Source organism: Ornithorhynchus anatinus, chromosome 11, assembly GCF_004115215.2.
Source record: "Ornithorhynchus anatinus isolate Pmale09 chromosome 11, mOrnAna1.pri.v4, whole genome shotgun sequence".
Classification (NCBI taxonomy): domain Eukaryota; kingdom Metazoa; phylum Chordata; class Mammalia; order Monotremata; family Ornithorhynchidae; genus Ornithorhynchus; species Ornithorhynchus anatinus.
This window is the reverse complement of record NC_041738.1, coordinates 9,040,359-9,052,817: the sequence shown is the minus strand read 5'-3', so window position 1 is coordinate 9,052,817 and position 12,459 is coordinate 9,040,359.

Here is a 12,459-nt window from a genome sequence, read left to right as displayed (position 1 = left end):
TATATTTATTAGGTGCTGATTTTGTGCCAAGCAGTAATCTGAGCTTTGGGGTAGATAGTCAAATTGATTGAGCACTTACTGTGTGCAGAGCACTGTACCAAGCACTTCAGAGAGTACAATATAACAATTTACAGACATATTCCTGGCCCACAATAACCTTTCAAAGTAGAGGGGAGGACAGTCATTAATATAAAGAGTTACAGATATGTTCATAAATCCTGTGGGTCTAGGATGGGCTGGGATGAATAAGGGGAGCAAGACACAAGATAATCAGGTTGGACATAACCCCTGTCCCTCATGGGGCTCACAGTTTAACTAAGAAGGAATAGGATTTAATCCTCATTTTACACATAAGGAAACTGAGGCACAGAAAAGTTAAGGGACATGCCCAAGGGCAGACAAGTGGTGGAGCCAAGATCTCCAACTCCCAGGCCTGGGCTCTTTCCAACCAGCCACTTTGCTTCCCTAAAATGTTTTTTGGGGCCTCTCTAAAGTGGGGAAACAGATTCTAAAATAAATTACAAGCAAGGGAAGCAACCTAGTATAATGATAATAATGATGGTATTTGTCAAGTGCTTACTATGTTCCAGGCACTGTCCTTAGTGTTGGGGTGGATAAAAGCAAATTGGGTTGGACATGTTCCCTGTCCCACTTGGGGCTCACAGTCTCAATCCCCATTTTACAGATGAGGGAACTGAGGCCCAGAGCAGTGAAGTGGCTTACCCCAGGTCACACAGCAGACAAGTGGCGGAGCCGGCATTAGAACTCATGTCCTTCTGACTCCCGGGCTCTGAGGGTAGTGAATGACTATATAAATGGCCCCCTAGCAAAGTGAGAGAGGGGGCCATGTGGTCTTAGATCTTGATTTGGGGGACAGGCCTTCAGGGACAGTCCCAGTCCTGGAATCTCTCCCCAGAGTCCCCAAGAACTGCCAACCCATGTTTGTGGGGGAAAAGACAGTCAGTCAGTCATATTTATTTAGCTCTTACTGTGTGCAAGACACTGTACTAAGCTCTTGGGAGAGTACAGTAGAACAATAGAACAGATGTATTCCCTGCCCACAGTGAGCTTACAATCTAGAAGGGGAATACAATATAACTTCAGTTATATTCTACTCTCCAAGCTCTGCACATGGCAAGCTATTGGGAGTCAAGGGAGGCTGTACTTCTGTGTAATGTCTGGACACACTCCCACTTACTGAAAGATCAAGAATATATGTTTTAATGGAAGGTAAAAAAAAGTTGAAGCACTGCCGGAAACTAATCCTAAAAGGTGATCTCCATTTTTCACCGTTTTTTCGTACCCAATGTCTTATTTTAGTATTTTGCAACTATTTAAGCACTCGTGTTTTATTTATGAACTGGGGATTATGAACTGTTGAAACTCCATTAAGTCCTTCCCGGGGGGATATTCTCCGCTGAGGTCCTTTAAATGATCGCTCCCCAAATATCTGTCTAATTCAGATTTAATAGGACCGTTTATTGTATGTTGATCAAATAATAATGAATTAATAAAGCATTTGCTGAGGTTTAGGTAACAGACACATAATCTATCGTGGTTAAAGCTCCATGCAAATGTTTTTAATAATCAGCATTTAATATGCAGTAACTCAGATGTAAATCCAGCTTAAAGGCACATTTGGAAACTGAGTAAGTAGCTTTCTGACTGAGCCCTTTGTCCTGAACAAATCTTCAAGGTGATTGTACCCCCTGGCTTTTGGTGCTGGTGAGTCTAAGGTGGAGAGCATCCTTGAATGTTGTGGGCAATTTGGGACCTCACTCCAGATTGAGCTGTTAGAGGGATTATTCATTCAGAGAGAGGGGAGATTGGGTGTAGATAATACAAGATAACAGATAATTAGCAATCAACCAATTGTATTTATTGAGCACTTACTGTGTGCAGAGCATTGTACTAAGTACTTGGGAAAATACAATATAACAATATACCAGATGTGTTCCCTGCCCACACTGAGTTTACAAGCTATAGGGGGAGTCAGATATTAATGTAAATAAATAAATTACAGATATGTACATAAGTGCTGTGGGTCTGAGGGGCGGGGGGGAGTGAATAAAGGGAGCAAATCAGGGCAATGCAGGAGGAAGTGGGAGAGAAGGAAATGAGGACTTGGTCAGGGAAGGCCTCTTGGAGGAGATATGTCTTCATTAAGGCTTTGAAGGTGGGGAGGATAATTGTCTGTTGGAGATGTAGAGGGAGGGCATTCCAGGCCCAGAAGCGCGACTTGGGGGTGAGGTCGGGGATGAGGTAGTCTAGATAGAGGTATGAAAACGAGGTATAAAACCAAGGAGGGAAGTTAGGAGGACCATGGAGAGAGGTGTCTTGAAGTCAGAAACGCTCAGAGGGATCACGGCATGGAAAGCAGGCACAAAGACAGACCCACAGGGAATGACAACCTAACCCTCTTCATCTGATAATCCTGAAAGTAGACAATCCTCTTATGGACAATGGAGAGTTGACTCTGACCAAGGGACAGAGGCCCATTGAGAACTCCTCCTTCTTCTCCTTGTTGATTGACAGTAGTAAGTCTGGGGTTTGCTCCAGCAGGTATAATAGCAATGATAATAAAATAATTATGGTATTTGTTAAATGCTTACTATATGCCAGGCACTGTACTAAACGCTGGGGTGGTTATAAGCAAATCGGGTTGAATTTAGTGCCTGTCCCAGATGGAGCTCAGTCTCAATCCCCATTTTACAGATGAGATAAGTAAGGCACAAAGAAGTGAAGTGACTTACCCAAGGTCGCACAGCAGACAGGTGGGGGAGCAGGGATTAGAACCTATGACCTTCTGACTTCCAGCCATGTGCTCTATCTACTACGCCATGCTGCCCTGAAGATTTCCCCCGGCAGAGGATCAGAGGGGAATGGCATACAGCCCTGCCTGATTCTGTCTCCCACCCCGAGGTCCAAGGCTACTCTCGCTAGGGGCTACTCACACTAGAAAGTGTCCTCTTAGCAGATCAGAGGAGCTAGAAACATGAACGAATCAATCAATCAGTGGTATTTATTGAGCACTTACTATGTGCCAAGCACTGTACTAAGCACTTGGGAGAGAAGTAATGTGGCTTTGTGGAAAGAGCATGTGCTTGAGAGTCAGAGAATGTGGGTTCTAATCCCAGCTCCACCACTTTGCTGTGTGACCTTGGGTAAGCCACTTAACTTCTCTGTGCCTCGGTTACCTCATCTACAGAATGGGGATTAAGACTGTGAGTTCCATGAGGGACAACCCGATTACCTTGTATGTACCCCGGTGCTTAGAATAGTGCTTGGCACATAGTAAGCACTTAACATATACCTTAATTATTATTATTATTACAATTCAACAGAATTAACAGACTCATTCCCTGCCCATAATGATCTTACTGTCTAGAGGAGAAGCTAAGCTCACCTCTCCCCCTCAGCACCCCCAACCATGACCATGACCATTTTGCTGGTGCTCCCAGTTTAAGAGGTTGGTAATGCACACTCTCTAGTCTCACCAGAGAGGAAGCAGGGCATCTCTTGGGCCCTCAAGACAGGGGATCCAGCTGCATCTGGCAGGGGTTGCTGAGAGAGAGTCGTCTCTTTCCTCTCTCTCTTGGGCTGAGGCAAGTGCGCACAGACTCTGGTGGGCTGTAGCAACCACAACTGGAAGTCATCCACGTTGCTAGGGAGCTCAGGACCCTCCCGGGATCGGCATCCCTCAGTATGTCTTGCGGCTTCCGGGAGCTTGGGCAGCCAGGCGGCAGGTGCCTATGGGTTGATGGGGAGGGTGGTTTGTCACGATCCAGCCGGGGCTGGTTCCTCCTATCAGCCTGAGCTCCACCCCCATCAGTGTGCCCACTCCTTCCCTGCATCTTCCAGCCGGCCGGAGAGGCACCCATTCTCATGTCCTGTCATCCTCCTTCTTCAGATCCTACAGACCACTGCTCTTCCCATCTTCAAAACCCTTCTGAAATCCCATCTCCAGGAGACCTTCCCTGATGAAATACTAATCTCCCTACATCATGTCCTTCCAAATGTCACTTCGGCACTTCCGCACCACTTGAGCCCTTGTTACAACCTACCATAACCCCTATGCCCATTTCTTACATAGCCTATTCCTATACCTTAAGCACTAACTTGTGTATGTATCCACTCATTGTGGGCAGGGAATGTATATGCCTATTGTTGTATTGTACTCCCTCAAGCTCTTAGTACAGTGCTCTACACACAGTAAGTGCTCAGTAAATGCAGTTGAAAGAATGAATGCATTTTCTCTCCTCCTCCTAACTTTACTTTAGTGTCCTGTTTCTCCCCTTAGATTGTAAACCCCTTAAAGGCCTACCAAGGACTGCACTCCCCACAAGCATTTAATACCGTGGGGCTCTCCATCCAGGAAGTGCTTAATCAATACCACTCCTTAAAATTGTTTCCCTAAGCATTAAGCAAATACTTCTCACAGTAGGTTATGAGTCTCTCACCATCTTTCCCCATCTTACATATCTGCTCTCTTCATCTGTTATTCTTCACTTTCCTCTTCCCATTCCTCCCAGGCTCTCCTAACTGTACCTCACTGTCACCTCTCCCACCTCCATCTCCTCGCTTATGCTGTTCTCCTGGCTTGAAACAACCTCCTTCCCTGAACTGTGCAGGACACAGTTCTTCCCATATTCAATAAAATCCCACCTCCTCCAACAAACCACCTCCAGTGAATTCCTACATAAATCCATTAGCGACCCCTAGCATGTATGTATTTATATCTACCTATCCTCAACACTTTGGCATATATATTTATTCAACTGTACATTTAATTATTTCAGCTGATTATTTTATTTCCCTATATGTGTTTATTTGTCTCCTACAGTAGAATGTAAGCTCCATAAGAGCTTCTTTTGGTTATGCTTTTCCCCTCTAGAATGTGGGCAGGGAATGTGACTACCAACTCTGTTATATTGTTCTCTCCCAGTCAGTTGGTACAGTGCTCCGCACACAGTAAGCACTCAGTAAATATGATTGATTGATTCTTACCGAGGTGCTTGATAACTGTACATTACACTCAGTAAATACTATTACTACTCCAATGGGTGTTCAATAAAAATTGCTAAGGATAATGATGACTAAGAACTGGGGAAGACTTGAAATCAGATAGAGCCATGACTGAAGGAAATTAAGAGAGCCCTGAAGTTAGGTCTGAAGAGAGTTTTCAATGTCCTTGGGAGACCAAGCTGCTCAATCAATCATATTTACTGAGCACTTACTGTGTGCAGAGAACTGTACTAAGTACTTGGGAGAGTATAGTTTTTATAGACCATGTTCCCTGCCCACAAGGAGCTAACAGGCTAGAGGGGGAGACAGACCTATAAGTAAAGTATGGAGATAGACATAACTGCTGTGGGGTTGAGGGTAGGGAGAATAAAGGATACAAATCCAAGTACGTTGGTGACACAGAAGGGAGACAGAAGGTGTCTTGATATTGGGGTTACTTAGATTCTGAAGTACTGTAATTTTTTATTTTAATGTCTTCCCCTTTAGCCTGTAAACTCAGTGTGGGCAGGGAATGCGTCTATTGTTACTGTATGCTCTGCACACAGTTAAGAGCTCGATAAATGCAACTGACTGGTTGACTACAGTGTGTTTGAGATGGAGATGCAAAGATCATAATGCACGCAGTATGGTTAGGCAAGCCTTTGATTTCATAATACTACCGCTAAAGGGTTTCAAGAGGGAATCGTTAGGATATTTGCAGTCAATCCAGATACAAAAAGGTAGGAGAATAAGTCATAGAGAGATAGGTATAAAGGAGGAATAATACCACAGCAGCATCGTTCTGGCTTGAGGGAGCCCCGAGTTCGCAAGCGAACCTTCTGCTCTCACACTGTGCCTGACGTCAGCTGCAGCATTTCTGGACCCAAGACTGAGGCTCAACTTCCTAGATGTTTCTGTGGCCGGTCGGTCTTATATACCATTTGACTCTCCAGCATACGTGAGCAGATAGGCCACCAAGGTTTATCATTTGGTGAACAGCTCTTCCTGCCCTGGGCTCATTGACTGTCTGCAGGACTGATGAGTCCTTTTGTGTAAGAGCACAAATCAGTGTTATGGAAACTGTATGTTGGGCTACCCAGGAAATATGACGAGCCATAGGCACAATACCCCTCATTCCTCTGTTGAACCCTCTATTTTCCTCCTCCAGTACAATGTTCTTGCATGAGCCTGACACCTTCATACACAGGGTAAATGGAAGCTTAGTCAGCAGTCATCAACCACTCTCCCCCATATGAGACTTCCAGAGCAAGAGATGAAAGGAGAAGTTCCTCTCCCCAGAACTGCCCCATCCCCACCCTCTTGGCTCCCCCTTGACCCATTCTGGGAAAGGGTGGATCTCCCCTCTGCCATCCCATCCCTCCCACCCCCTGCTATCCCAAGGCTCCTCTGGGAGTGACTTGAGAAACCAAGCTCAGAGCCACAGAGTGGATGGAAGCTGTGTCATTTCAGTGCATCTGGTCACTTGAGATTTGGGGCTCCATTTCTAAAGTGGGAGGGAAGGATGGTCTGGAGAGAGCAATTCTCCCGTTCGCTACGGTGACCGAAATGAGGACCAACGCCAGAGAGAGCCTTTCCCCTGGCACCGTCCAAACTGATTTGAAATATCTTCGGGTCTAGGGAACGAAAGACCCGCATATGTTACGGGTGACATCTCTGTGGAGAAGATTCCAAAAGGAAAGTCGGAATGCCAAGAAGCCATTCCGGATGCCCTTTAGGTCATTTAAAATTCCTCTCTTAGGGCATAAAAACTCTGCTCTTTAAGCTTAATGCATTTTGTCTGTACCTTATTTACAATTGTCTAGTTAATCAAGTCCATCTGTTATATAAATGTGATCATCATTATGCTAATGTCTGCCCTCGACATGCAAATCTGTAAACATTTGCATGCCTAATATAACAGTTCTTGTCCATAGCGTTATGTTCCTATTTACTATCTATATTTTATGACTTATGGATTTCTAAACCTTTAAATTTATATCAACACTATGACATATCTGCAGGCAGAGACAGTTTTATGAGCACTAAAAAAGCTGCAGCACACAACCACTAAATACTAATGACATAAATGGTAGCCACTAATGGTCTCTATTTTTATTACAATACAAAACTTCAATCCATTGTAATTACTCCCGCAATCCACGAGAACCAATCTGTACTGTACGATACCCGTTGGCATCAGGGTGGTTCATGCCGGCGTTATCTGCTGAGTATAGTAGCGCTCTAGGTTGCTAAAGTGGCTTAGATGCTGAAATCAGCAGCCAGAGCTAAAAACGCTCTTTTATTTCCCTTCGGGTCCAGCGGCTAAGAACAACCTCGATAGGTAATGTTCTGGTCGCTTTCCAAACCCCACCCATTGCCGAGTGAGTGGAAGATGCACCAACTGAGATCCCTCTCACTTTTATTCATTCATTCTCACATCTCTGGCCGCAAGTCTTAAAAATCCATAAGAAGGAATGGGAAAATTTGAACCTGGAACCTCTTCAAACATTTCTCTCCCCATATCAATCATTGGTGTTTATTGAGTGTTTACTGGGTGCAGAGCACTGCCCGAGGTGCTTGGGAGAGCGCAGAACCAGAGAGGTGGTAATAATAATCGTGGTGTTTGTTAAGCACTTACTCTGTACCAAGCACTGAACTAAGTGCTGGGGTGGAAACCAGCAAATTGGTTAGGATAGAGTTACTGTCCCACTCGGGGCTCACAGTCTTAATCCCCATTTTACAGATGAGGGAACTGAGGCACAGAGACTTGCCTAAGGTCACGAGACAGCCAAGTGGCAGAGCTGGATTTAGAATTCAGGTCCTTCTGTTTCCCAGGCCCATGATCTATCCGATTGGCCACACTGCTTATACTCACACTGTTCCCTGCCGACAAAGATCTTACAATCTAGAGCCTTTGCTTGTGGACTTTTTCCTCACTCTTTGGTCCCCCACTCCCCAATCTGATGGTTTAATGCCTTTGATTTAACACCCTCTTACTTGCCATCCTTTCCACAAAACTTCCTTCTCAGCTACATCCTTCTTCCCAGGTGGTGAGACCAATTGGGAATTATTGTGCCCATTTCACAGATGGAAAAACTGTAGCATTCCCAGTGTCCATGGGTTTCCTGGTTGACAAATCCCTGAGGGGGTAGCGGATGAAAAAGTTGGGGATGTCAAAAGACCCACTCCCAACACGAGGATAAATGTGTAGGAAAGCAACTATTTCTCCCAGCATCCTTTGGGGCCACTGTCTGAGACAGAATATGGGGCTAAATTGGCCTGACTAGAATATGGGTTGTTTATAATAATTATGGTATTTGTTAAATGCTGCCTCCTTTCTCCCAGGATAGAGGATTCTGCCCCCTCTCCTAAAATGGTCATATACTAACTCTGATATATTGTATGCTCCCAAGTGCTTAGCACAGTGCTTGGCACACAGTGAGTGCTCAGTAAATAACATTGATTGATTGATCCTTGCAGTGGCAGTGAATCTCTCTCTGCCTAGTATGTGAGATGCCAAACCATTCACTGATGAGTATGATCAATGAGTATGAGTATGGTGCTGATAATGCCAAGGTCGCGGGTTCGTTCCCCGTACGGGCCACCTAGTATTGAGAAGCAGCGTGGCTCAGTGGAAAGAGCCCGGGCTTGGGAGTCAGAGGTCATGGGTTCGAATGCCGGCTCTGCCATTTGTCAGCTGTGTGACTGTGGGCAAGTAATTTAACTTCTCAGTGCCTCAGTTACCTCATCTGTAAAATGGGGATGAAGACTGTGAGCCTCGCGTGGGGCAATCTGATTACCCTGTGTCTACCCCAGCACTTAGAACAGTGCTCTGCACATAGTAAGCACTTAACAAATACCAACATTATTATGATATAGGCAGCATGGTGGATTTCAGTTTCAGTGTCACGGGAGAACTATCCAACACATACTGGAATTGGACCCCATTGGGGAAAGAAGAAAATTTCACCTCTGTCAGTGTGTGAAATGACAGATCTGGGGGTCTGCCATCCTGTTGATTCGTAAGGTGGCTATCACTGTCTCACTTCCCCCTCACCACTGGAATCTTTTATAAGGACAAGTTAACCTTCCACCCAAGTTGCAGATTATACAACTGGTAAGTGAGGGAGAAGCAGGTGTCAGGCCCATCCCAATCAATCAATCATCAATCAATCAAATTTATTGAGTGCTTACTGTGTGAGAGCAATCTACTAAGTGCTTGGGAGAGTACAAATAACAATATAACAGGGTTGGTAGACACATTTCCTGCCCATGATGAGTTTGCGGTCTACAGCATTTACAAGAGATAGGTGATAATCTGTGAGTTTAAGAAGAGATGTTTTCTACTTTTTCTCATTAGCTGCACCTGCTCTGGATAGTCCTGCCCAAGGCTAAAGCAAGAGTTTCATAGATTCCATCCATGTTTTACTGATCCTGATATTAACTGATTGATTAGTCAGCTTGAATTTTTTTATCACACCCTTGCATTGAAGAGCCGAAAAATATTTTGTGGCGGTCGTACAGAAGGGGTATTTTTACTGAGAGACTGTGGATTTATGCCTGACTCCTAGCTGGCCCTTGACTTTCCCCATTTGAAAAACTACTTTTTTATGGTGTTTGTTAAGTGCTTACCATGTGCCAGGCCCTGTACTAAGCTGGGGGTAGATACGCTTAGCAGGTAGGACCCAGTCCCTGTCCCACAAGAGGTTCACAGTCTTAATCCCATTTTTCAGATGAGGTAACTGAGGCACAGAGAAATGAAGTGATGTGCTTAAGGTCACTCAGCAGAGAAGCGGTGGAACTGGGATTAGAATCCAAGTCCTCTGACACCCAGGCCCTGGCTCTATCCACTATGCCACACGCTACTTTCCTAGACTGCTCTCTACTTCCCGTCTTCACATTTGACATCTCTCTGAGGCTGCAGGGAAGTGGAGGGCTGTGACTGGGAAGGGGTGTGAAGAGGCAAAGTCTGAAATGCAGGCTGTCAATCAGGTGGATGGGCTGACAACAGGGACTCAAAACAGGCTGCACAGGGATGGGATTGGTGGTGTGGGACTCCAGTATTTCAACTCTAACTGTACTGCACAAGTTCCACAAATAATACCAGATTGATGTGCGGTACTAGGTTTGTCCCGGGATGGTTCAGGCCCAAAATTGACTTTTCTAGAAGAAAATTCTCTTCAAAATCTTGCCCTGGACAGACATAAGCCACAGATTCATTCCTAATTGTGTTGGTCCCTCAAGTCTCTCCACTTGATAGCTACTTTTTTATGGTATTTGTTAAGCACTTACTATGTTCCAAGCACTGTAGTAAGTGTTCTTGCTAGGCAGAATGCCCAAGTCTGAAGAGACCTGGGGAAAGAGCCTGGGAGGGAATATTTCACAAACCAGAAAACAACTTGATTTCAAGAATCTGAAACACAAATGAGAGTGAAACGGGGTGAAGAGCATATAATCAAAAGGGAGAATTGAACAGAAATAGTAATTGTAGTTTTTGTGAAGCACTTTGTATGTTCCAAGCACTATGCTAAGATTTGAATAGATACAAGATAGATTGGACTAAGTCCCTGTTCTCCACTGCACTTACTATGTGCTAAGAATTGGGATAGATACAGGATAGTTAGATTGGAACCAGTCCCTGTCCTTCACAGTGTAAGAGGGAGAGAGAACAAATTGAAACCTCAGAAGCATTCTCATACTTGTAGGGATTCTTTCATAGGAGTTTTATGTTGTAGAAAACATTCTAATCCATCAGTCGATCGATCATGCTCAAGCCCAAATATAAATATGTTGCTATCAATGAACTTGCTGCTCTCGAAGCACCCCAGAGGAATGGGATAAGCTATATGGTAATGTACATATTGTTCTTTTCAAAAAAGATCAGTCATGAAACTCTCACTGCTTCACTGTTCATGAGGCTGAACTATTTAGGGGGTTGATTTAACCCAGACAGACATATGCTGTATCTGCCTCTGACATTTTTTTTTTTAATTTTATGGTATTTGCTAAGGGCTTACTATGTGTCAGGCACTGTACTAAGCTCCGGGATAAATACAAGTTAATCATGTTGGGCCCACTGGGGTTCGCACCTCTTAATCCCCATTTTACACATCAGGTAATTTAGGCATGGAGAAGTGAAGTGACCTGCCTGTGGTCACACAGTAAACAAGTGGGGGAACTGGAATTAGAGTTCCAGATCCGTGCTGTATCCACTAGCCCGTGCTGCTTCTCATGAAGTAAATGTTCTCACATGTTTCCCTATATGAAACAAGCCCTTGTCTTGTCCTCCGCTGTTGAGTCGTTTCTGACTCATAGTGACTCCACGGACACATCTCTCCTAGAATGCCCCACCTCCATCTGTAATCATATGGTAGTGTGTCCATAGAGTTTTCTTGCTAAAATTATGGAAGTGGTTTGCCATTACCTTCTTCCACGCACTAAATTTGAGTCTCTGCCCTCGACTCTCTCCCATGATGCTGCCGCCCATCGCAGGTGAGTTTTGATGTTTAGCAGATTGCCTTCTACTTGCTAGCCTTTGGCCAAGCTAGGAATGGAATGGTGTGCCTCTGCATGACTCTCCCTCCTGTAGGCGAGACTGGTAGATTACTGGAAACTCTCCAGGAAACAAACCCAAGTCATTTAATAATCAAAATCAACCAATCATTGGCATTTTTTGAGCTCTTACTCTGTGCAGAACACTGTACAAAGTGCTTGGGAGGGTGCAACAGAAAAAAACAGACATGCTCCCTGCCCAAGGGGTGAATTGATATAAACTGGGAATGCCTCAAAAGAGGAAAATTCTACAATCTGTAGGGTGGGGGGAGGAGGGGCGGAAGGGGAGAGGAGAGAGACAGAGAGACACACACAGAGAGAGCGAGCACTATCTTGCTAATTTCTAGTATTTATACAAACTAAAAATACTGGATTCTTTACCTCTCTGGACTTTCTCCTCTGTTTAGTGGAGACAAAAGTCGCTGCCCCTCCCTACCTTCCAGAGGAATCGTGAAACCAAAATGAGATGGCCAAGGAGAAAACTCTTAAGAATTTGGCAAATAAATAAAGAAGATCACCCTGATTTGCTCCTTTTATTCATCCCTCCACATCCCTCACCCAAAGCTTTTATGTACATATCCTTAATTTATTTATTTATATTAATGTCTGTCTTCCCCTCTAGACTGTAAGCTCGTGGTAGCCCGGGACTGTGTCTACCAACTCTGCCATATTTTTAAAGTATACTCTTCCAAACGCTTGAAACAGTGATCTGCACACACTAAGCACTCGATAAATATGATTGATTGATTGACTGATTGAAATAAATACAAGGTGGTAGTAGCATGAGGCCACTGGTTGAGAGGTTCCCAGAAATGTTTTCAGATTCAATGGGTCTACAGATTCAGAGAGCATCCTAGCGTGCAGAATGCCTGATTCCATACTTACAAATAGACCCAGCACCTT